At 52.4% G+C, this 21,133-nt stretch overlaps 1 protein-coding gene across 3 annotated transcripts in view; it reads right to left on the bottom strand.

The window, feature by feature from the left end:
- The window catches only part of LOC309653327 (H(+)/Cl(-) exchange transporter 4-like), a 72,133-nt gene that overhangs the window by 48,712 nt on the left and 2,288 nt on the right, over nucleotides 1–21,133 (bottom strand). The window contains exon 2 of one of the 3 annotated variants that reach the window (XM_082447926.1): nucleotides 20,437–20,703. The exons of 1 other annotated variant lie outside the window; for it this stretch is intronic. The gene's annotated coding sequence lies outside the window, so the exon portion shown is untranslated. Of the gene's footprint in view, nucleotides 1–10,621; nucleotides 10,743–20,436; nucleotides 20,704–21,133 lie in introns of those variants that run through there. One more of the 3 variants, XM_082447928.1, reaches the window with a different exon arrangement.

Raw genomic sequence — 21,133 nt, 5'->3', positions numbered from 1 at the left:
TAACCACTCATCTACTTTCCTTCTCTACAGATTTGCCTCTTCTGTACACGTCACAGGAATGGAATCATATCACATGCGGCCTTTTGTGTCTGGCTTCTTTCTCTTATTATAATGTTTTCAAGGTTTGTCCATGTTGGAGCATCAGTGCTTCACTCCTTTTTATGGCTGAAAAATACTCCGTTGTGTGGATATACCACGTTGTGTTTGTCCGTTCATCAGCTGACGGACATCTGGGCTGTTTCCACTTTGGGGCTATTGTGACTAATGCTGCTATGATCATTCCAGTCTTCACGTAGACATGTATTTTCAGTTCTCTTGGGTAGACACCTAGGAGTAGAATTACTGGGTCATATGGTAAGTCTACGTTTAACCTTTTGAGGAGCTGCCAGACTGAAATCACTTCTCAAGTAAGCTTTTTATTGAAAGAAACATCTATCCATAAAAAGGCAAAAGTCCTAAGTGGACACCTCCACAAATTTTCACAAAGTGGGCTCACGCATATCACCAGCACCCAGATCAAGAACAGAACGTGACCAGCCCCCAGAAGCTCCCTCATGGCCCCTTCCAGGCCCTACCCCACCCGGAAAGGGAATCACTATCCTCCCACCACAGATTAATTTTGCCCATTTTTGAACTTTATATAAATGGGATCTTTTGTTTCCAGCTTCTTCTGTTCTATGTGGTGTTGTAAGATCTAGCCATGGTGTTGAGTGTGTCTAATTATCGTTCGTTCATTCTCTATGCTCTACAACAGTGAACTTTTTCTATTAAGGGCCAGAGAGTAAATATCTGTAGCTTTGTGGGCCACGTGGCCTCTGTCGGGACTACTCAACTCTGCCACTGTCACGTAAAAGCAGCCAGAGACAGTACACAAATTAATGGCTGGGGCTATGTGGCAATGAAACTCGATTTATCGACAATGAAGTCTGAATTTCATATAATCTTCACCTGTCACAAAGTATTATTCTTCCTTCAGTTTCTTTCCATCATTAAAAAATATAAAAAACGTTCTTAGCTCATTTTGGCTCAGGCAGTGAGCTGGATTTGGCCGACGGGATGATGTCCTTTGCCTCTTCCTGTTCTATAGTATTCAGTCGTGGAAACAGACCCCCATGAGTTTATCCCTTCTACTGTGGATGGACATTTGGCTGGTTTCACACTTGGAGCCATGACACTACGAGCTAATCCCCAGATGACCTGGGCAGACGGAACGGAAAGTCATCACTCAGATTAAAATATTAAAAGTCTCGGAATTCTCTGGCAGTCCAGTGGTTAGGACTCTGCGCTTTCACTGCCGAGGGCCCGGGTTCGATCCCTGGTCAGGGAACTAAGATCTCGCAAGCTGCACAGTGCAGCCAAAAAAAAAAAAAAATCGGAAGTCTCCAATCAGCAAGGAAGGCTCGTCACCCCAAGGGTGAGTTCCAGCAGGTTCCTCTGGCAGCGTGGGCGTGGTGGAAACTGCCACCAAAACCCCCTCCTGGCCCCGTGAGCCCTTCCAGCAAGGTGGCCTCGCCGTCCTTCTCCTCCCTGTGCCCTCGCAGTAACTTAACTGCCATTCAGGGCTTGGCAAGTGTTTCCTACAAAGGGCCAGATGGGAAATGTTTTCAGCTCAAGGGCCATGCAGTCTCGGTCGCAATTCATCCAGTCGGCCCTTCGGTCGTTGAAGCACAGAACAGCCCAGACAGAGCGGAAAGAAGACGTGTGCCTGTGTGCCCTGGCGTGTGACCTACAGAAACAGGCCGCGCTCGGGGGCTGCCGGGCGCTACTTGACACAAGCAGTCACGGGGCATCTGCCACCTGCCAGGCCCTTGTCCACGGTGCCAGAGCCACCGGCAGGCCTTCAAGCCTCACCTACCAACACAAGCAGCAGCGCAAGCGTCACCACCCGCTGGGAACGTACACAGATGAAGAGGCACGGCCGCCCTGCACAGGATTCTGGAAGGGAAGGATGGGACCCCGGAAATGCAACCACAGGACCTCCCGAGCGGCGTTTCAACCTGGACGCTTTGGAGGTATAAAAGGTAGTTCTTAACACACACACATGCACATCAAGGTTTCTATGATATCCTACCATCGGAAAAGTTTCTCCAACAAATTAGCTATCCTAATGCTTCAAGACACCAGATGCCCCTGGCTTGTGAATACAAATATGGTCATAGCATCACTTTGACAAAGTGGTCAAGGCCATCAGGGCTAGAGGTCACACATACTCACAAGACACCGTGAAAGGAGTGGGACACAAGGAGGAGAGGATTCGAGAACACAGAGTTCAGAGCCAGGCCTGAGATGACAACTAAAAAAAAAAAAAAATACGGAAAAAAGCTTCATGTCTTACAGATTTTCCAGAAGCTCCAACAACCAATCACAAGTCAGTTTTCTTGCAACCTGCATGGATTACAGCAGGCACTAAACTCAGGGCTGACGTCTGCTGGCCGCCAGCTCCTCGGTGCTGGCCGCTCCTCTGAAGGCCACCAGCCTGGGCTCCCTGGGGCTCAGAGGGGTGTCATTGCACCACTGGGCCACCAGAGGGTGCTGTGTGAGCAGCCCTGCTGCCTGGGGCAGCTGAGCCCACCAGGCGGGGCCTGCCTCCTCTCCATCTGCTCCAACCAGTACCCTGCCCTGCCTCACCCGCCATCCTTCCCTCAGCCTCCTTTAGCCCCAACTCCTGCCTCAGGTCACAGGAACTCCTGTCTCCACAGCCCATGGCTTGGGCTCTGTGCCCTGAGCAACTCAAGGGCAATTCCCGCTCCAGCCCGTGGCCACTCCTCTGTCACCTTCAGTGGCTTCTCGGCTTCTACACACCCTCTGACTCCAGTGCTTCCCGAAGTCGGCTTGCAATGGGTGGGTCTCACACAGCCTGCTGACCGAAGTCGAGACGCGTCAGAATCCACAGTGTGATTCCATCTACGTGGCATCCTATAAATTATACGTTAGGTGGTGACACGGAGGCTTCGTGTTCGATCCATTAAGCCATACAGTTAGGTGTTAGGCACTTTGGGGCGTGTTTGCTATACTTTGCAATTTGAAGAAGTGTTTGAAAATGCGGGCTGCCCATCAGGAAATGCAGCTTCTTAGGCACGATTCTCACTTGTGGCTTTTGCCCAGCGCATCTGTTCCATCTTCCGGCGATAGTAGCGTCATTTTTCTTTGGAGCACAAGCCCTCCCCCACTCTCCACGGTCCTGGAGGTTTGGGCAGAAGGGGACTACGGTGGGAAGGAAAGCTCCAGTTCGATGGGCAGGGGCTTCGGGGCTGTCTAAAAACGCTCGCTTTCTTTTGAGATGCAGAAGCGTTTGGAGAAGAGGAGGATGCCCTGAAAGAGCCCTCTGCCAGGCCCGTGGAGGGAGGCCTGGAGGGGCAGAAACTGAAGGGGGCATGGGGGGTTAGGACACCTGGCCCTGCAGGCCAATGTGGGTGCCTCGCCAGCCCCGCCGAGCCTGGGCTGCGCACCTGTGAAAGGGCTGAGCGCCCTCCGAGGTGGCCTGGAGACGGGCAGAGAAACGCCGGCACCTGGCATTTGCTAGATGAGCCGGTCACTGACTAGATGGCAGTGCAGCCGAGCACTTAGCTCCGCACAGGGGTGCAAGAGCAGGCCATTCTCGCCCCCCAGAACCGTCCCTCCCCTCCATTGGGTACCAAAGCTTCCCCGCCCCACCGTGGGCACGTGACCCAGGCGGGCCAGTGACAGTCTCCAACCGCCAGGCGCAGCGACTGGCTGTGGGGCGAGCAGGGGACCCATGCAGTGCCACATGCGGACGACAGCGAAAAGGAGGACCCTCCGTCCAGGCGAGTGGCTACCCTGGGAGCCGCCACCTCTGCGGCGGGTCTACCGCGGGGGGATGAGACCGGGCGACACGGACCAAAGAGGGACGGGCCAGGGGCTCCCAACAGGCAATTCTGCCCCCAGGGGTCACTGGGCACATTCTGTCTCCTCGGACAGGGGTGCAGCTGGCATCTAGTGGGTGGAGGCCAGGGTTGCTGCTCAGCACCCGACAGAGACCAGGACGGCGCCAAGTGCCGCCAGCGCTGAGGTGGAGAAATTCTGCCTTCATCCAAAACTGGGCCAAACGAGCCTTTTGGGCACTTCCCTGCAGGGGGTTACATTTGGGGGCCCCAGAGTCAACTGGTGACCTTTGAACCATGTGGATTCACAGGTCATTTCTCCCCAGAGTGGCCTTCCACTGCAGTCAAGCTGTGCTTGAAGCAGTGGCACCCACCAGGGCCAACTGTGTCCCTAGGCAGCCACTTGGCGGTGCCTGGAGAGAGTCCCGGCTGTCACGACTGAGGGGGAGGCCGGGGGGCGCTCCCGGCATCAAGTGGGTACGGCCAGGGATGCCGATAACCATCCCAAGTGCGCAGGACGGCCGCACAGCAAAGAGCGGCCCGTGCCAACGTCAAGAGCGACACCGAGAAACTGAGCAAGCAAGGGCCTTCCCGTTCCTGCGGCCGGTTCCCTGGCTCCCGCCAACGCCACCAGTTCTCCGCGCCCTGACAGCGGGAGCAGCGCCTCTCCCGCCTTCCCGCACATCTGGCACACTGCGCAGCTGGCTAAAATGCGGATTCTGACCCAGCACGGCCACGGTAGGGCCTGAGACTCTGCATTTCTCACAAGCTGTTGCTGCCGGTCTGCGGACCACACTTTGAATACAGAAAAGGGACCGGGCTGAAGTCAGAAACCCAGGGAGGAGGGAGGCGTGAATTGGGAGACGGGCACTGACATATACACACCCTACTAGATATAAAGCAGACAGCTAGTAAGGACCTACTGTACAGCACAGGGAACTCTACTCAGTGCTCTCTAATGGCCTATATGGGAAAAGAATCTGAAAAGAAGAAACCCGGGGAGCCAGGCGGGACTGGGGGCCAGAGACAGAATCACGGCCCAAGCAGATTAAGAAGCCGTGGTCAGGGGCTTCCCTGGGGGCGCAGTGGTTGAGAATCTGCCTCCAATGCAGGGGACACAGGTTCGAGCCCTGCTCCAGGAAGATCCCACATGCCGCAGAGCAACTAAGCCCGTGTGCCACAACCACTGGGCCTGCGCTCTGGAGCCCACGAGCCACAGCTACTGAGCCTGCGTGCCACAACTACTGAAGCCCGCGCACCTAGAGCCTGTGCTCTGCAACAAGAGAAGCCACCGCAATGAGAAGCCCACGCACCGCAACGAAGAGTAGCCCCCGCTCATGGCAACTAGAGAAAACGCACGCAGCAGCAAAGACCCAACACAGCCAAATTAATTAATTAAAATTTTTAAAAAAGAAGCTGTGGTCAGAGGCAGGCAGGAGGGCAGGTGACTTGAGGGCTGAGAAAGGAGAGTTTTGAGGAGGCGCGGTGAGCAGGTCCCAGGCCAGTCCCAGCCCTGGCTGCACAGCCCAATCACCTGGGGCCTTTCACAAAGGCCCCCAACCCCAGGTCCAGCCCGGAGTAGTTAAATCCGGGTCTGGGGGCCCAGGCATCAGCATTTCTAAAGCTCCCCAGGTGCTTTCAAAGTGCAGCCTCTCAGGTGAGACCCTGAATCAGGCTGGGATGAGCCCATGAATCCCCTGGGGTCTTATTAAAATGCAGATTGTGATCTTGGAGGGGGGGTGGTGGGGAAGAGGGCAGTCTTGGAGCTCCTGCCTTTGAAGAGTGTCACGCCTCAACTCGAGGGCTGCATTACCACAATCATCGTCATGACCGTCATGACCGTGTGATCCAGTGTAAACCCTTTCCCCCCAGCCCCTCCTCCTAGGGCGGCCAGGCCAGCTCCCCATCCACTCAGTTCTCTGACGGGGGAGGAAATCAGGAGCTTAAAATGAATGAAAGGACGCCGGCCTGCCTTTATTCATGCCCTGGATCTCTGTGCACACACCACCATGACACGCTTCAAAAATGCAATCCAATACAAATCCACAGCTAGCTTCAAATTACACAACAGACATGGGTCTCCCAATGTGCTCGTGTGGATAAAGAAAAAACATTTTTTTGCCATGCATGTTTGAGGCTATAGCAAACATTTGTTAAACATACCAGTATCTTCTGCCTCCACAATGCTCGCTCACACACTCACACTCACACACACACACACACACACACACACACACACTAAGGGACTTATGGGACTCCATCAAGTGAACAAATATATGCATATATTCTCTTCTTCAGAAGAAGAGAAAGAAACAGGCAGACACAGGGAGGAGATGCCCATCCATGGCTCTCCCGGTGCCTCCTACCCGGCATCCCTGACACACCCCAAGGAAGTTAGAGGGAAGCCTTGACCTTGGTCTTTTCACCCACAGTTGTAATACTGCTGCATGACTACATGCATGTGAACTGCCCTGGACACATGGCTCTGTCGTCCCCACCCAATTTCTAGAATAACTATTGTACCTGATGCTCCCAGTGCCCCACCCATATCCCTCAAAACCTTCCAGTGAGCTCCAGCTGATTCCCAACTGTATCTCTGCGCCTGAGGTCACTGCCTCAGGCCCCGTGGAAGGTGGCTCTGCTGGTGTGGCACACCTGAAGAGCATTATTGGGAGCAGGTATTAACCGATGACCCTCAGGAACTGGTGCATAAACACTCCCACTCCCTCGCCCCCTGAACGGGATCATTTCAAGGCATGTGTTTCGTACCTGTGCAGAAAAGACTTAGCACTGCAGGCCAGAGACTGCTCTCTTCAGAAAGGCCTGCTGGCAAGGCTGGCCCTCGGCTGGCACCTGGGAACTTGGATTCCAGGAGGGTTGACACCATCCCCAGCACTGATAAGAATGGCTCGTGGTACCTAAACTGGTTTTCCAAGTACTGTGACTGATGCCGAACCTCTGCTCTCCTTCCGGGAGTCTGGAATTTTGATACGAGCTGGACAGAGTGCCTACAGGACCAGCCCGCAGTAGAAATCTGGGCACTGAGACCAACAAGCTTCCTGGGTAGAGAGCGCGTCCCCCGTGCTGCCTCAGCTCACTGTGGGCAAAGTGAAGCACATCCTGTGGGACTCCACGGGAAGAGGACTCTGGGAGCCGGAGCCTGGTTTCCTCCAGACTTTGCCCCGTCGCCTTTTCCCTTTGCTGATTTTGCTTTATAGCTTTCCATTATAGGAGGTCACAGCAGTGAAGACAACTATACACTGGGTCCCCTAAGTCCTCCTAGTGAACCCACAGGTGACTCGGGGAGCTCGTGACACAGCAAGCGTCATTTTCTAGAGTTTCCAAAGCATGGAGTTAAGCTCTGGCTGCCCACAGGGTGAGCTGCATTAACAGCCCAGGCTCTAACGGGTGCCTTCTTCTCCCGGTCGCCCCTCCCAGCGTCCCTGCAGCACCCAAGAAACGCCCTGCACCAGAATCCTCGTCTCAGGGTCCGCTTCTCAGAGAACCCAAATGAAGGCGGCATCGCGGGCCACTTTCTCTTTCTTCAGCCAGGGATGCCTTTGCCTGCATAAATCCCTGAGTGATGTTTATGGCCCTGTACAAATGGGCAAAATCTTCATGACCTAGGGCTAGGCAGAGATTTTAGGGATGACACCAAAGCACGACCCTTACAAGAAACTGTACTAATGGGCAAAGTAAATCCTGCCATCCGTGTAAGAACGCAGGAAAACTCCCTGACACACTTTATTGAATGCAACAGGTGACCTGGCAAATCGGGAGGGCTGGGTCCCGGTCCTGGTGGCGGCCCCAGACATTGAGCTTCAGCAGCTCTGGGGCAAGGCCCAAGAATGTGCATTTCTCACAAGCTTCCAGGAAGGTTGATGTTGTTGGCCCACAGACCGGGCTTTAACAACCAGGGGCCCTTATAAACCCTTCATTCCCCTCCTATTCCCCACTCCATTTCCTTCCCTGCATCCTTCCCGTTGTGTTTTAATTACTACTGTTTTGAATATCAATCTTACTTATAAACTGGAATCATTGTTTCAAAGCTTGCTGCCTCTGAGCTCCTGAGGGCAGAGGCCTGCGTTACTCACCCCCATCTACTGTCTGCACCTTTGAGGCAGTGTTCGCTGAGCCTGCTGTACAGTTACAACATCCGTTAACCCTAAAAAGCTTCACCCACCGCACACACGATCTCTCCTCTACAAGGAGCGTTATTAAAACTACATCCATCTAGACCTAGAGATGATCACACTCAGTGAAGTAAGTCAGACAAAGACAAACAACATATGATATCACCTGTATGTGGAATCTTAAAAAATGATACACGTGAACTTACTTACAAAACAAAAATAGACCCACAGACACAGAACACAAACTTACGGTTACCAAAGGAGAAAGGGGGAGGGAGGGATAAATTAAGAGCTTGGGATTAAAATATGAAATCAATAACCCACAAGGACCTACTGTATAGCACAGGGAACACTACTCAATATCTTGTAATAACCTGTAATGGAAGAGAATGCAAAAAAAAGAATATATATATTTACGTATAAACGTATAACTGAATCACTTTGCTGTACACCTGAAACTAACACAACATTGTAAATCAACTACATTTAAATAAACATTTTTTTAAAAAACAAACAAAACTGCATCCATTTAGAGATAGAAAACTCTGTGAAGCAGTCAGCTTAACGCTTGGGACATCACTGCACAGGCACACTCAAAAATACATACAAGAAAGATAGCTTACCTGTGAGTATACACAGGACAAAAAGAATACAAAAACCATACTCAAGTCACTAGATGTGAAAATGAGAGGTTGGGACACGTCTCTTTGACTGCATCGCCTTTCACATGCACCACGGTCCGCAGTTTTATCCTCTGTAGCAACGCAAGTCTGAAGGGCATGCCTTGCTTTCCCCTCCTAGGTTCGGGGGGTTTCTTTAACTGCTCGATTCATCCTGATTTTTCCCTTATTACTTCTCACCCAGGAAAAAAGCTGGGCTGACAAATATAGACAGATCTCTTCCTCGGTGCAGCCGGCCAACATCCTGACTGACGCCCAACCACAGGCATCTGACCCAGAATCTTGGGAGCCCAAAGAAGTGGACTTTGGACCCATCACAGCGGGAAGGGGGGAGCACCAAGACTTGGCAGTCCCTGTTAGCAGCCGGATGAGCCAAACCCTACTTCACATTTCTTATCCAAGTGCAGGAGGTGAGAGGGAAATTGGTTTAAAACTCCCTTTAAGTTCTCTCAAGAAATTTCTCTGAAATACGTTTTCATTTGTGGCCCAGAACTTTTGCTCTAGGAAATCCCGTTCTACAGGCTTTAAACTACGAGACTACAACCCCACAGATACAAGAAGCTCAGCGAATCAATACACCCCAAGCACCCAAATAAATAACAGAATAAAACCACACTGAGGGGTGGCATAATCACATTGCTAAACCCAGTGAAAAGGAGGATATCGTAAAAGCAGCAAGAAAAGAAAAACAGCAGCAAGAGAAAAAAAAGACACCTATATACAGAGAAAACTATGCGACTAGACACAACCACAAGGATGAACAACCTACCACTACGTACACTGACAAGGATGAAATTCGCAAACCCAATGTCAAGGGAAGGCCAGACACAGGAACACACGAGTCCATTAAAACAAAGTTCCAAACAAGCAAACCGAATGTGCGGAGTTAATCAGGACAGCAGTTACCCTTGGGCTGAGGAGTGACCAGAAGGGACATGGGGGTGGCTTCTGGTGGTTGGTCACGTTTTATCTTTTTCTTTTTTTTTAATATTTATTTATTTATTTAGTTAGTTAGTTAGTTAGTTAGTTGTGCTGGGTCTTAGTTGCAGCTCGCCAGCTCCTTAGTTGCAGCACGTGGGCTCCTTAGTTGTGGCGTGCGAACTCTTAGTTGCAGCAGGCATGTGGGATCTAGTTCCCTGACCAGGGATCGAACCCGGGCCCCCTGCATTGGGAGCACAGAGTCTTAACCACTGTGCCACCAGGGAAGTCCCACTTCCTGTTTCTTGATCTGGGCACTGGTTACCCAGGTGTCATCACTTTGTGAAAATTCATCAAGCTGTACACTTACACTTTACACACTTTTCTGCACATATATTTCAATAGAAGATTTATTACTCAAGGCAACCCAAAAGACCCATCAACTAGAATTAAATCTCATCACCTCACTGTACAAAAGTTAGATTTTTTAGTTGGCATGCTGCAACACTTCTCTCAAGCGCCTATGAACTACTTTCTTTCTCTTTTAAAATACCTACCTAGAAAAACTGATCTCCCACTGAAATAATTCAGGTCCAAACTCTGAACCCTCTGACCGAGCAAAGGCACTGGGGTTGGCAAACCCACCATGACATGGGCTCCAAGCTACACTACAGGCTGGAGCACGTTTCACTGGTGCAGGGAGAAAAGGCGAGATGCTCCCAAAGAAAGTGACATCCCAGATTTGCAATGCTGGGTGCTTGAAGTGACAGCAGACATCCAAAGCCCACTGGCCTTTGGGGGCTAGTGGAGACTGAAGTCTCCAGGCTATGAAGATCAACAGGGAAGTAGACATTTTCCTGAAATATACGCAGCTGTCCATTTACTTAAAATCAATGCACTGAAGCTCATCATCAATATGCCCTAACTTACAATCAATAACCTAAACCGTGCATGGAGAGCCTCTCCTCCCCACGTGTATTATCTAGAATGCTACATAACAAACTACCTCAGAACTCAGCAGCTTAAAATAAGAAACATATAATCTTACACAGTCTCTACAGGTTGGGGATTCAGCAGCAGCTTGGCTGCGTCTTTCTGGCTCGAGGTCTCTCAGGAGGTTGTCGCCCAGGGCCGCAGGCATCTGAAGGCAAGTCAGTGCTGGCTGTTGGCGCGAGGGCCCGGTTCCACTGCACCCTGTGCCTCCACGGGACTGCTTGAGCGTCCTCGGGACGTGGCAGTCAGCTTCCTCTAGAACAAGTGCTCCACAGGAGCGAGGTGGAAGCAGCAGTCTCTATGACCTAGCCTTGCGAGTCACACGCTGCCCCTTCCAGCGTGCCCCGCCGGGGGCACAGTCAGCCCTGAGGGACTCAGTGTGGGAGAGGCTGCACTTGGCCATAACACAGGAGGCAGTCACCGGGCCCGTCCTGGAGGGCGGTTCCCCCACTAGTCGAAGCTTCTCCCCTCCCCTCTCCATCTCACCTGAAACCCCACCAACTTCAAATTCATTTGAGATGATGGAGTCTCGCTTTCAAGATGCAGACACCTTTAGGCGGGTGACGGGCCACGCTTCATCCACCCCCTCTAGCCAACCCTCCAGCCACCGCACGGCGCTCCCCGGGGGGGTTAGACCCAGCGGCGCGGACACTGAGAGGAGCCCCCTGGTGGCCACGTGGCGAGAGGCCGAGGGCCACGGCACCCTCCGGCGTCCCCAAGAGAAGAAAACTCAAGCCGCAGGATGCACAGAAAGAGACGTGAGAATTAAAGTTTGTCAGCTTCAAAATGTTGCCTGGAGCGGGCACAGAGGGGGAGGGTCACTTCTACCTCCCCCTCCTGCTTCCCCCTTGGCCCCTGCCCAGCACCCAGCCCTCCCCGCACCCCTTCTGCCCCCCAAGGCTGGCGAGCTGGTGCAGGGCACGGCCGCCTTCCGTGGCACGGCTCCTGTGGCCCCAGGGCTGCACGGCTATTTGTCCCCTTTCGGAACACAGCCTGCGTGTTGGGAAGGAGCTGAGGCCAACTGCACATGACCTCCGGTGACACAATGGACTCAGTGTTCTCACATCCCGCCCCCCTCCCCAGAGGGCAGGGAGACGGCCATGAGGTCTCCGCGTTCCCGGCACCCGGGGCCAAGGATGGAGAACTTCCGCACAGTAATAATAACAATAACGACTCTGGATAGGGATCCCGTCCTAAGCGCGTCACACGTATCAGTCACCAGGGCTCCTGACACTCTGTGAAGTAAATGCCGTCACCCTCAGGCCCATGTTACAGATCAGCAAGCTGAGGCAGAGGGGAGGTTAGGTCTCAAGCCCAAGTCCCACAGACAGTGAGCGGGGAGCCAGATTCCCACCAGGGCCCGAGGACCCTTCCTCTTGGGTCATGAGAGGACTGAACAGGCCTCGTTCCTCTCGGGACCCAAGAGCTACCTGCTTCCACGGAGAGGGCACTGCTCGCCAAGCTTCTCCTAAACTGCGCGGAAAGCGCTCAAGTAAAGGCTGCCGGGTTACCGTCCAACCTCCCGGGCGGGCGATGGCTCATGTGCCCTGGCAAACACCGCTGGATTAGTTCACCAGCGTCGCCCTGACAAGCCCCACAGGCCGGGTGGCTCGAACGGCAGAAACATCTTGTCTCCCAGTGCCGGAGGCCAGAAGCCTGAGATCCAGGTGACAGCGGGGTTGGTTCCTTGGGGGCTGTGAGGGCAGGATCCGTCCCAGGCCTCTCTCCCTGGCTGGCGGACGGCCGTCTTCTCCCCACGCCCCTTCACACCCTCTTCGCCCTGCATCTGTCTGTGCAGACAACCCCTCTTCTTATAAAGGCCCCAGTCACACTGGACCGCGGCCACCCTCAGGGCCTCGTTCTAAGTGGATTACCTCTACAAAGCTCTCATCTCCCAGTAAGGTCGCATCCTGAGGCACTACGGGTTAGGACTTCACCACGTGCGCTCTGACAGACACAATATCAGCCCATGACAGCGGCTGAAGGCGATGCTGGTGAGAAACGCCGCCGTGTCCCTCCCTCTCCTGGGACCTCTGCAGACCACCTTCCTCGGCAACCAGCTACTTCCTGCTCATGTGGGCTACTCCCCCTCGGGGATGGAAACAACGTCACAGACGCTCGCAAGCAGCATGTCCGTGAAGGTTAAATGCACCGAGTCCTCCAAGGCAGCCTCGAGGTGTCCTTCGCAGTGTCCTCCGAGCAAGGCCACAGCGGGAACACGGCCACGGGGTGGCTTAACCGTATTCCAGCGCCGTTACCAAGGTGAGGGCTGAAATGTCAGTCGACGCCTATGTTTTGGGCAAAAGGGGGGCTGGTGGGAGGCCTGACGGAGCTAAGAGGAAAATAATGTGTCTGGGACCGTTGCGGTGGCCCCTCTCGTCCGAACCCAACCAGCACCTCCAAGGGCTCCGGTGGATGGAAACAATAAATTTTACACTGACCATCGCAACCCAGAAGGGAGGCTAAGATCCCGGCAGGAGGTAAGCTCCGGCCACCCCCAGAGACGCGGTAAAAAGTGCGGGGCGAGCCCAGGGGCAGCAACAGCAGCCACGAGAAATGAGTCAGCAGGTCCCCGGGCACCAGGGCAAGGACCAGACCTCCCGAGGGGATTAACAGAACTCGGCGTGTCTGTGTCACGCTCCCTCCGGCCAAACCCCACCCCCACCCCCGGGTCAGCGCTGCCGCTGGTGGGAGCAGGCCCGGCAGCGTCCTCGGGGGGTCGAGGGCCCGGCCTAGCCCGCAGGGCTCTCCCCGCACGGGACCCGAGGAGGGGGACAGTCACCTCCAACGGGGAAGGCTCTGGTCTCAAACCTCCATCAGTCCAACCGACGGCCAGCTGCCTGCTCTCAGGACCGGCTCAAGGACCTGCACGGGAGGACTCGGCGACAGTGGACCGTGGGCGACCCAGGCTGGCCAGCACGGGGGTGGCGTAGCCCTCCAGGCAGAGAACAGCCCGTCCACAGCGAAAGAGGCAGGCGGTGGGCTCGAGGGCCCGCGAGAAAGCTCGAGCGACTTCATCCACACCAGGAGGCCGGAAGGGGAGCCTTTCCAGTGTCATCTGTGGAATGCAAGAGCTGTCGCCTGTGCTGTCCCTGCGAACCGTCGCCCGTCACTGGTGACACTGTCCTGAGAGGCGCTGCAGGCGGCCTCCACCTCGCGGCGCTGTCGCCACACTCACAGTGCTACCTGACCGCACGCGCTCCTCTGACGACCAAGGCCCGCCTGGCTCCAAGCACGACACGGCTGCTAAACTGGTTAAGGGCACGGTCCTCTAAGCTGCAGCTCACCTGGCCACCCAGGTCACCGCTCACGTGGCCACCGTCCCGACCTCCTCGCCGGCCACCCTGCTTTCTCTCTCACCCACCTCTGACTTCTCTCCTTACCGCAGCCAGAGCCATCCGTTCGAACACACGTCCCGAAGTGTCACTCTCCCACCCAAGAGCACCCAGTGGCTTGCCATCACACCTAGAGTCACCAGGGTTGGTGCCACTCCTGCCGAGTCCCCACAGGGTCCGCCCAGCCACCCTTCCAAGCACCTCTCCCACCACGCTTCTCTGGGCGGTTCGTCTCTGGGCACGCCCACCTCCTTGCTGCCTCGCCTCAGGGCCTTTGCACTGGCTGTTCCCTCAGCCGGAGCTCTCGGCCCCCTCGATGTTCACGTGGCTCCCCCTCAGTCCCTGGTCACGTGTGGGCCCCCAGAGGGGCCTCCGTGACCGCCCTGTCTAACCAGGGTTCTGAATCCACCACTGCCCACCCTCCGCCTCCCGCTATATTTCATGCGACAGCACAACCTATCAAATACAGTTATCTTCTCTTTCCTCGACTTCAATGTCACTTCCACCGAGGCACGAACCTTGGCCATTTGGTTCCACGGTAAACCCCAGTGCCTAGACTGGTAGCTCTCAAGCAGGGGCAATTTTGCCCACCAGGGAACACTTGTCAATGTCTGGAGTTCAGCCGTCACAAGTGGGGGACGGGGCAGTGGGTGCAACCCACATCGAGCAGGTGGAGGCCGGGGACGCCGCTAAACATCCTACCGCGCACAGGACAGCCCCCCACAGAGAATCATCCAGCCCGAGAGCCCACAGTGTCCAGGGCGAGAAACCCTGGCCTAGACACACGGCAGGGACCCAACAGATACTGGCTGAACAAAGAAGTAAATGAGGGAGTGAATGAATGAATGAATATCGAGGCTCACATCTCATGGAAACACCTTTGCAGTTCTCAGGACATCGGTGGTCTTTTCTAAGGGTACTAACATTTCACTTAATATTTCACCCAACGAATATTTAATGAGCACTTACTCTGCCACGTGCTATGTGCTGGGTTTACAGTGGTGAACAAAGCACACACAGTTCCTTCCCTCACAGAGCCTATAGTGCAAAAAAGAACACTCTGTACAAGGCATCTGGGGACCTGGGTGGTTCCCCAACTCTGTTGCTACTGGTCACGTGACCTTGGGCAAGTCACCTGACTTCTCGGGACATCTCTTGGTCATATGTAAAATATAAGGGTGGCTTTGATTTTTGAAGCTAGCTAGCTTCCAACATCTAAATTTTATGCATTTAATTAATCCCAGAGGTCTTTTCCTGTTTGGCATTTTTACATTGGCATAATACCATAAACATTGATTACAAAAGCTTGAGGAATCCACACACCCATCAAGAGGGGACTGGTTAAGTAAACTTCCACACCGTCCACACTCTGGAACATGCTGTGAGCAAGCTGATGTATGTACAACAGCTTCCAAACAGCAGGAGTAAGAGAAACGAGGTCTATCAAGTATATTACTCTCCCAAGTACTTTCACAAGAAAATGGAATGAATGAATGAATCAGTGCTACATGACACAACACAGATGAATCTCACAATCACGCCCAGTGCAGAAGCCAGACATAAGAGCGTACAGATCATAGGACTCCAGGTATATGAAGTTCAAGAACAGGCGAAAGTAAACTGTGCTGACAGAAATCAGCATGGTGGTACCCTCCAGCCAGAGGATTTGACTAAAGGAGGGCAAGATGAGGCCCTCTGGGAGTACCAAGAATGTTCTCTTCAGTTGGTCAAAACCAACTGAATTAAGATCCATGCATTTCATTCCATGTAAATTACATCCTAGTGAAGAAAAAAGAAAAAGGAAAGTGCTATATACCTTCTATAGATGGATGTATTTGCATAGACATTTTCTGTAACAGTATATAAGACAGTTATCAGTGGTTGCCTTTGGAAGTGGGATGGGGGACCGGGAATGGGAAAGAGACTTTGTCCTCTTTCCATAGCCTTTATCCTGTGTGAAATCCTCCCAAAAAGCATCTATTACTATTTCGATGGAAAACAAGTCATTCAAAAAATACTTATCACTCTCTAGAAAGGAAACCAGCCCTGCCCTTAGAAAGGACAACTTATCTCTGGCCAGCCCCTGACAATACAGTCAAGCAAGGGTTTGATAATAAGGCCTTTCCCGCAGCCCACACGCCAGAATTTGCAGAGGGCTCATACACCCACCCTCCTCACCACTAACTAATCCCCCTGGGTCTGGTTTGGGAGGGTGCAGGGCTGGAGGGCTGCTGGGTAAGCTGGGAACCTCCGGGCCAGCAGGTCTCCCCTGGGGCCTCAGGTTCGTGCGGTCAAGGGCACCTGGAGCTCAGGTTAAAAATGCTCCCCGTGGGCTTCACCCTCAGATCTCAATCAGAACCCCTCACATGTCCAAGAGTCTATATTTCTTTTCTACCTTCTTTTTAACTTTCTATTGTGCACATTTTCAAATACACAGCACATTATGGAGAAGAGTCCAATGAATAACACCAATCAGATTCAACCAGTGTTCCTATTTGACTGTATTTGCCTCTTCTCGCTCTCTCTCCATTCAACTGAACCATTTAAAAGTAAATTATTGTGGTTCTCAAAGTGTGGTCTGGGGACACTCTGAGGTCCCCAAGCCCTTTTAAGGGGGTCTATGCTGTCAAAAACATCCTTATAATAATTGTAAATTTTTATTTGCCTTTTTCCATTCTCATTCTCTCATGAGTGTCCAGTGGAATTTTCCAGAGGCTACATGACATGTGATACTGCAACAGACTGAATGCAGAAGCAGGTTTGAGAATTCATCTGTCTTCTATTCAGCCATACATTAAAAAGATCTCCAAAAATGTTTTAAAAAACCCAAAAAACTTTAAAAGTAACTTATTGCTCTCATGACACTTCACCCCTAACTACTTCAGCAAGCATCACTGAAAAATAAGACTCCTGTACATATACACGTGTTAGTTACCTACTGCTGTGTAACAAATTACCCTGAAACATGGCAGCAGGAAACAAGCATGTCTAATCTCACTGCTTCTGTGTCAGGAATGACGAGTGGCTGAGCTGGGTGCCCACCACACCACAAGATTATGGCATCTAATCAAACGTACAATCGTTTCCTCACATGATCGAGAAGGCAGGCACATAAAAATAACCCAGGTGTCCCCATAGCCTATTACCGATGTTTGTTCAGGCCAGGATCCAATCAAGGGCACAAGTTATATTTGGTTATTGTCATGGACTGAATGTATCCCCCCCGCAGAATTCATATATTTAAATCCTAATCCCCAATGTGATGGTATTAGGAGGTGGGGCCTTTAGGAGGTGATTAAGTTATGAAGATGGAGCCCTCACCATGCGACTAGTGCCCTTATAAGAAGAGGCCAGAGAGCTAGCTTGCTCTCTTCCCACCACGTGAGGACACAAGGAGAAGGCAGTCGTCTGCAATCCAGAAGAGAGCCCTCACCAGAACCCAACCATGCCGGCACCCTGATCTCAAACTTCCAGCCTCCAGAGCTGTGAGAAATAAACGTCTCTTGCTGGTAAGCCACCCACCCTGCGGTGCTGTCACAGCGGCAGAGCTGCCTAGGACAGTGATCCCATCTCTTAACTCTCATTTGATGGAGAATCCTCCTCCATTTTCTTTTTTTTCTTTTTTAACTTATTTATTTTATTTATTTATTTTTGGCTGCATTAGGTCTTCCTTGCTGCGCGGGGCCTTTCTCTAGTTGCGGCGAGCGGGGGCTACTCTTTGTTGCGGTGCGCAGGCTTCTCACTGCAGTGGCTTCTCTTGTTGCGGAGCACGGGCTCTAGGCGTGCGGGCTTCAGTAGTTGTGGCACACGGGCTTCAGTAGCTGTGGCTCGTGGGCCCTAGAGCACAGGCTCAGTAGCTGTGGCACACGGGCTTAGTGGCTCTGCGGCACGTGGGATCTTCCCGGACCAGGGCTCGAACCCGTGTCCCCTGCATTGGCAGGCGGATTCTTAACCACTGTGCCACCAGGGAAGCCTTCCTCTTTTTTCATTTTCTTTCACATCACTGACTGGGTGCAGAGACAGAGCCCAATGAACCACCTAGGGTGCCAAGCCATTCTGGGGACAAGCTACCTGGCCGGCTGTGGGCGCCACCTGTAAAGAAAATGGCTGGAAGTGGACAAAGGAGGCTGCCTGTGCCCTGGTCTCTGCACACTGGCTCTTTCTCACTAAAGACCAACCCTCCCCCAGGAGAGCAATTTTAATGGGGCCAGGAAGAGGCACAGAAAGCGAGCTGAGGGCAAGGGTATTGGGGGAGGGGCACACCACAGTCCCAGGCCCGTGGGGCGACAAGGATAATTTTTCTGATCATTATAAGCTCCCTCCCCCAAACCCACTACACATGGCCCACGCCTTGCAATGCCACTGCCATCACCGCTTCCTGTCTCCCGGGAGTTTCCAGCTTGCTGACCCTCTTACATCCATCTGATCCCCCCAAAAACCAAAGAAGCAGGACCAGCACGTACAGTAGCCCCATTTACATTTTCGGCAACGGCTCCAAGAGGTGAAGTGATGCAGCAAAGCCGCTCTCTGAAGTGTCAGAGCCAGACCTTTAGCGGCCAGTCCTGCACTGGAGCGTAAAGCGCATGACCGTGGCGGCCACAACGGGCACCAGCACCCCCGTATCTCACTCCCTCCTTTCGACGCCTCCACACAGGTCCTTCTACTCCCACTTCTGCAGATAAGGATGGGGAGTCTGGGCTACCCCAGTTCCAAACACGCTGATCTAGCGCTTGTGTCTTTCCCTCTTTCCCTGACACTCCGGCAAGCTAGCTTCCCAGCTACGACTGGCACACAAAACAGGCCTCCCCTCTTTGACTGAAGCTACTTCTGGAAACCCAGAGCATAAAAAAGTCTTCGCATTGACAACATCAGGAAAGGGAATCGGATCTCTGACCAAGGGCTCAGCATGAAACAAATCATAGGAAAATGAATTCTAGAATACCAGAGCCAGAAGAACATTTCAAGACCATCCAAATCAGTGGTTCTCAACCAGGGGCAATGGAGCGCATGAGGGAACAAGTGGCAGGGTCTGGAGACATTTTTCATTGTCACAACTTGGGGTGAGGGGGCTACTGGCATCTAGTGGGCGGAGGCCAGGGATGCAGCTAAACAAACATCCTCCAGAGCACAGGACGGTGCCCACAACACCATCCAGCCCCAAACGTCAATAGTGCCAAGGCTGAGAAACCCTGGTATAAATTCCTTGGTGACTCTGGGGACAAGAAAATTGAGTCCCAAAGACACAAAGTGACTTGTCCCAGGTTCCACAGTCCCAAAGCCAGAAGTGGAATCACGTCTCTACTACATCTGTCTATCATCTGCTTTGTCTGTCTAGGGGTGGGCTGGGGGAGAAGGGAAGGTAAGGGCCTGAGGATCTTCGCTCTAATAGCCAACCTGAACCAAATGAAGAAAACTGCAGTAAATTAATTACTGAATTACTGCAGCAACGCATCAGGGTGTCCAAACGCTGAAAGAAATGCCTTATTTAATTACCAACGAAAATAGCATTGTTTTACAGGTCCTCCCACAGTTGCTGCATGGGTCAAATGATTCATGGTGTGAGTTCCAATACAATTCAGTGATACCACGGCTTCCAGAGGGGTCACGTTTTACAGGAAAGAACGCCACATTCTCCTCCTAAGGTACCCACACATGTCCTGGCCTCGGGTCGTATGTGAACCAGAGAAAGGAATGTAAACACAGGCCTGAACTCTCAAAAGAGTCCATTAAAATCCCACCCCCTGTTCTGCTAAAATTGAAGTCAGCTGACACCCCTCCATCTGCCACTGCGTCATCAAGCCCCTTCTTTCAGCCAGCAAATTATTTAGCAATGGAATCAAAAAGAACACTGGAAATTCATGGCTTTTGGTGTTCATTTCCAGCTCCACCCCCTTCTAAAGACCTTTTTGTTCTGAACAGATGTAGCTGGTTTGCACTCTCCAACACACGCACATTGGAAGCTTTATTTTATTTAACTGGCTACTGTTATTTTTTAATCTATTTAAAACACCTGGAGAAAACAAGCACATTTCTGACATACCCCTTTAAATGCTGGAACCTTGCAAAATAATGCCAAACAATTTAGACCGCACATCTAGCTCTTCAAATGCTAACCAGGAAGTTTCCATTCCATTTCAAGCAAAGCAGCAGCTTGCCTTTGAAAGAAATCAGGCTGACTACTGAGGACAAACCCCCGTAAGGAGAATCAGTCAACGCGTCATTATTTAAGAAGCACAATGACCGTCGGTAAACAGTTACCTTTGACAAGCCCCTCTCTCTCCTTACAATGCGTGTACTGTGATCATTCCTGATGTTTTTCCCCTCCTGTGAAAGAGGCCCGGGTCTTTCAGTCTGGCCCCTGCCCACTTTCCCAGGGTGCGCCTGCCAAGACCCAAGTCACGCGTGAGCCTGCAGCAGCCGCCCTCCGCGCCCCCCTGCTGCCTGCTGCCTGCAGCAGCCGCAGCAGCCAGAAACCCCACTTTCGCTTCCTGGGGCGCCGACGGGCTGCAGGGGCTCCTCCTGCAGAGTCCCTTACCTGCAGTGCCGCATGGCGCAGGCCGGTCGCCCACCTGCACCGCATCCTAGAGCATCGTTTCTTCGGCGCAACGGCTGCGAACGCGCTGACGTCACCGGGAGGCGGGCCCACGCCGCCACGTGACGCCCTCGGGGCGAGGAGGGGAGGGGCGGGGGGGAAGACCCTGGAAGTCCCTGGAGGTGAGGAGCGAGTGCCCGGGAAGCCTCGCTCTGGCCTCCTTTCAGGGCGGTGTGTTTGGTGTGGGCAGCTGGCCTAGCCTTCCACGAACTGTGGGAAACAAACAGCACACAGAAGGGGAGACCCAAATGACTCCAGGCTCCACGCGGGTAATAGGATTTCAATAAGGGGATTAGTAATGAAAGGAAATAATTTAGCTTTTTATTTTTAAAAAGTCTTTATCAAATGCGATGGAGAACTAAATAAATAAATCTATTTTGTGCAAATCAAAATGACAGTTAAAATACAGAGTGCATATACATATTTTGCCTAGAGGGTCCATGTTTCAAACCGTATATCAAATACATTAATTTGAAGCATATTCATTGTGGAATGTAATACTAATTGCACTGACGAATAATGCTTTTAATTACTCTCAGTACCTGCATTCCATTATCAACGTGTTTTTGCCGAAGAAAACAACAGTGACACCACATAGTTATACTTCTTACTTGAACATTTGACTGTTTAAAGTAAAGCG

The sequence above is a fragment of the Balaenoptera physalus genome, assembly GCF_965194825.1.
Source record: "Balaenoptera physalus genome assembly, chromosome: Y".
In the NCBI taxonomy this organism is placed as follows: domain Eukaryota; kingdom Metazoa; phylum Chordata; class Mammalia; order Artiodactyla; family Balaenopteridae; genus Balaenoptera; species Balaenoptera physalus.
Note: the sequence above shows the minus strand (reverse complement) of the source record. Positions and strands in the feature narration are given on the sequence as shown.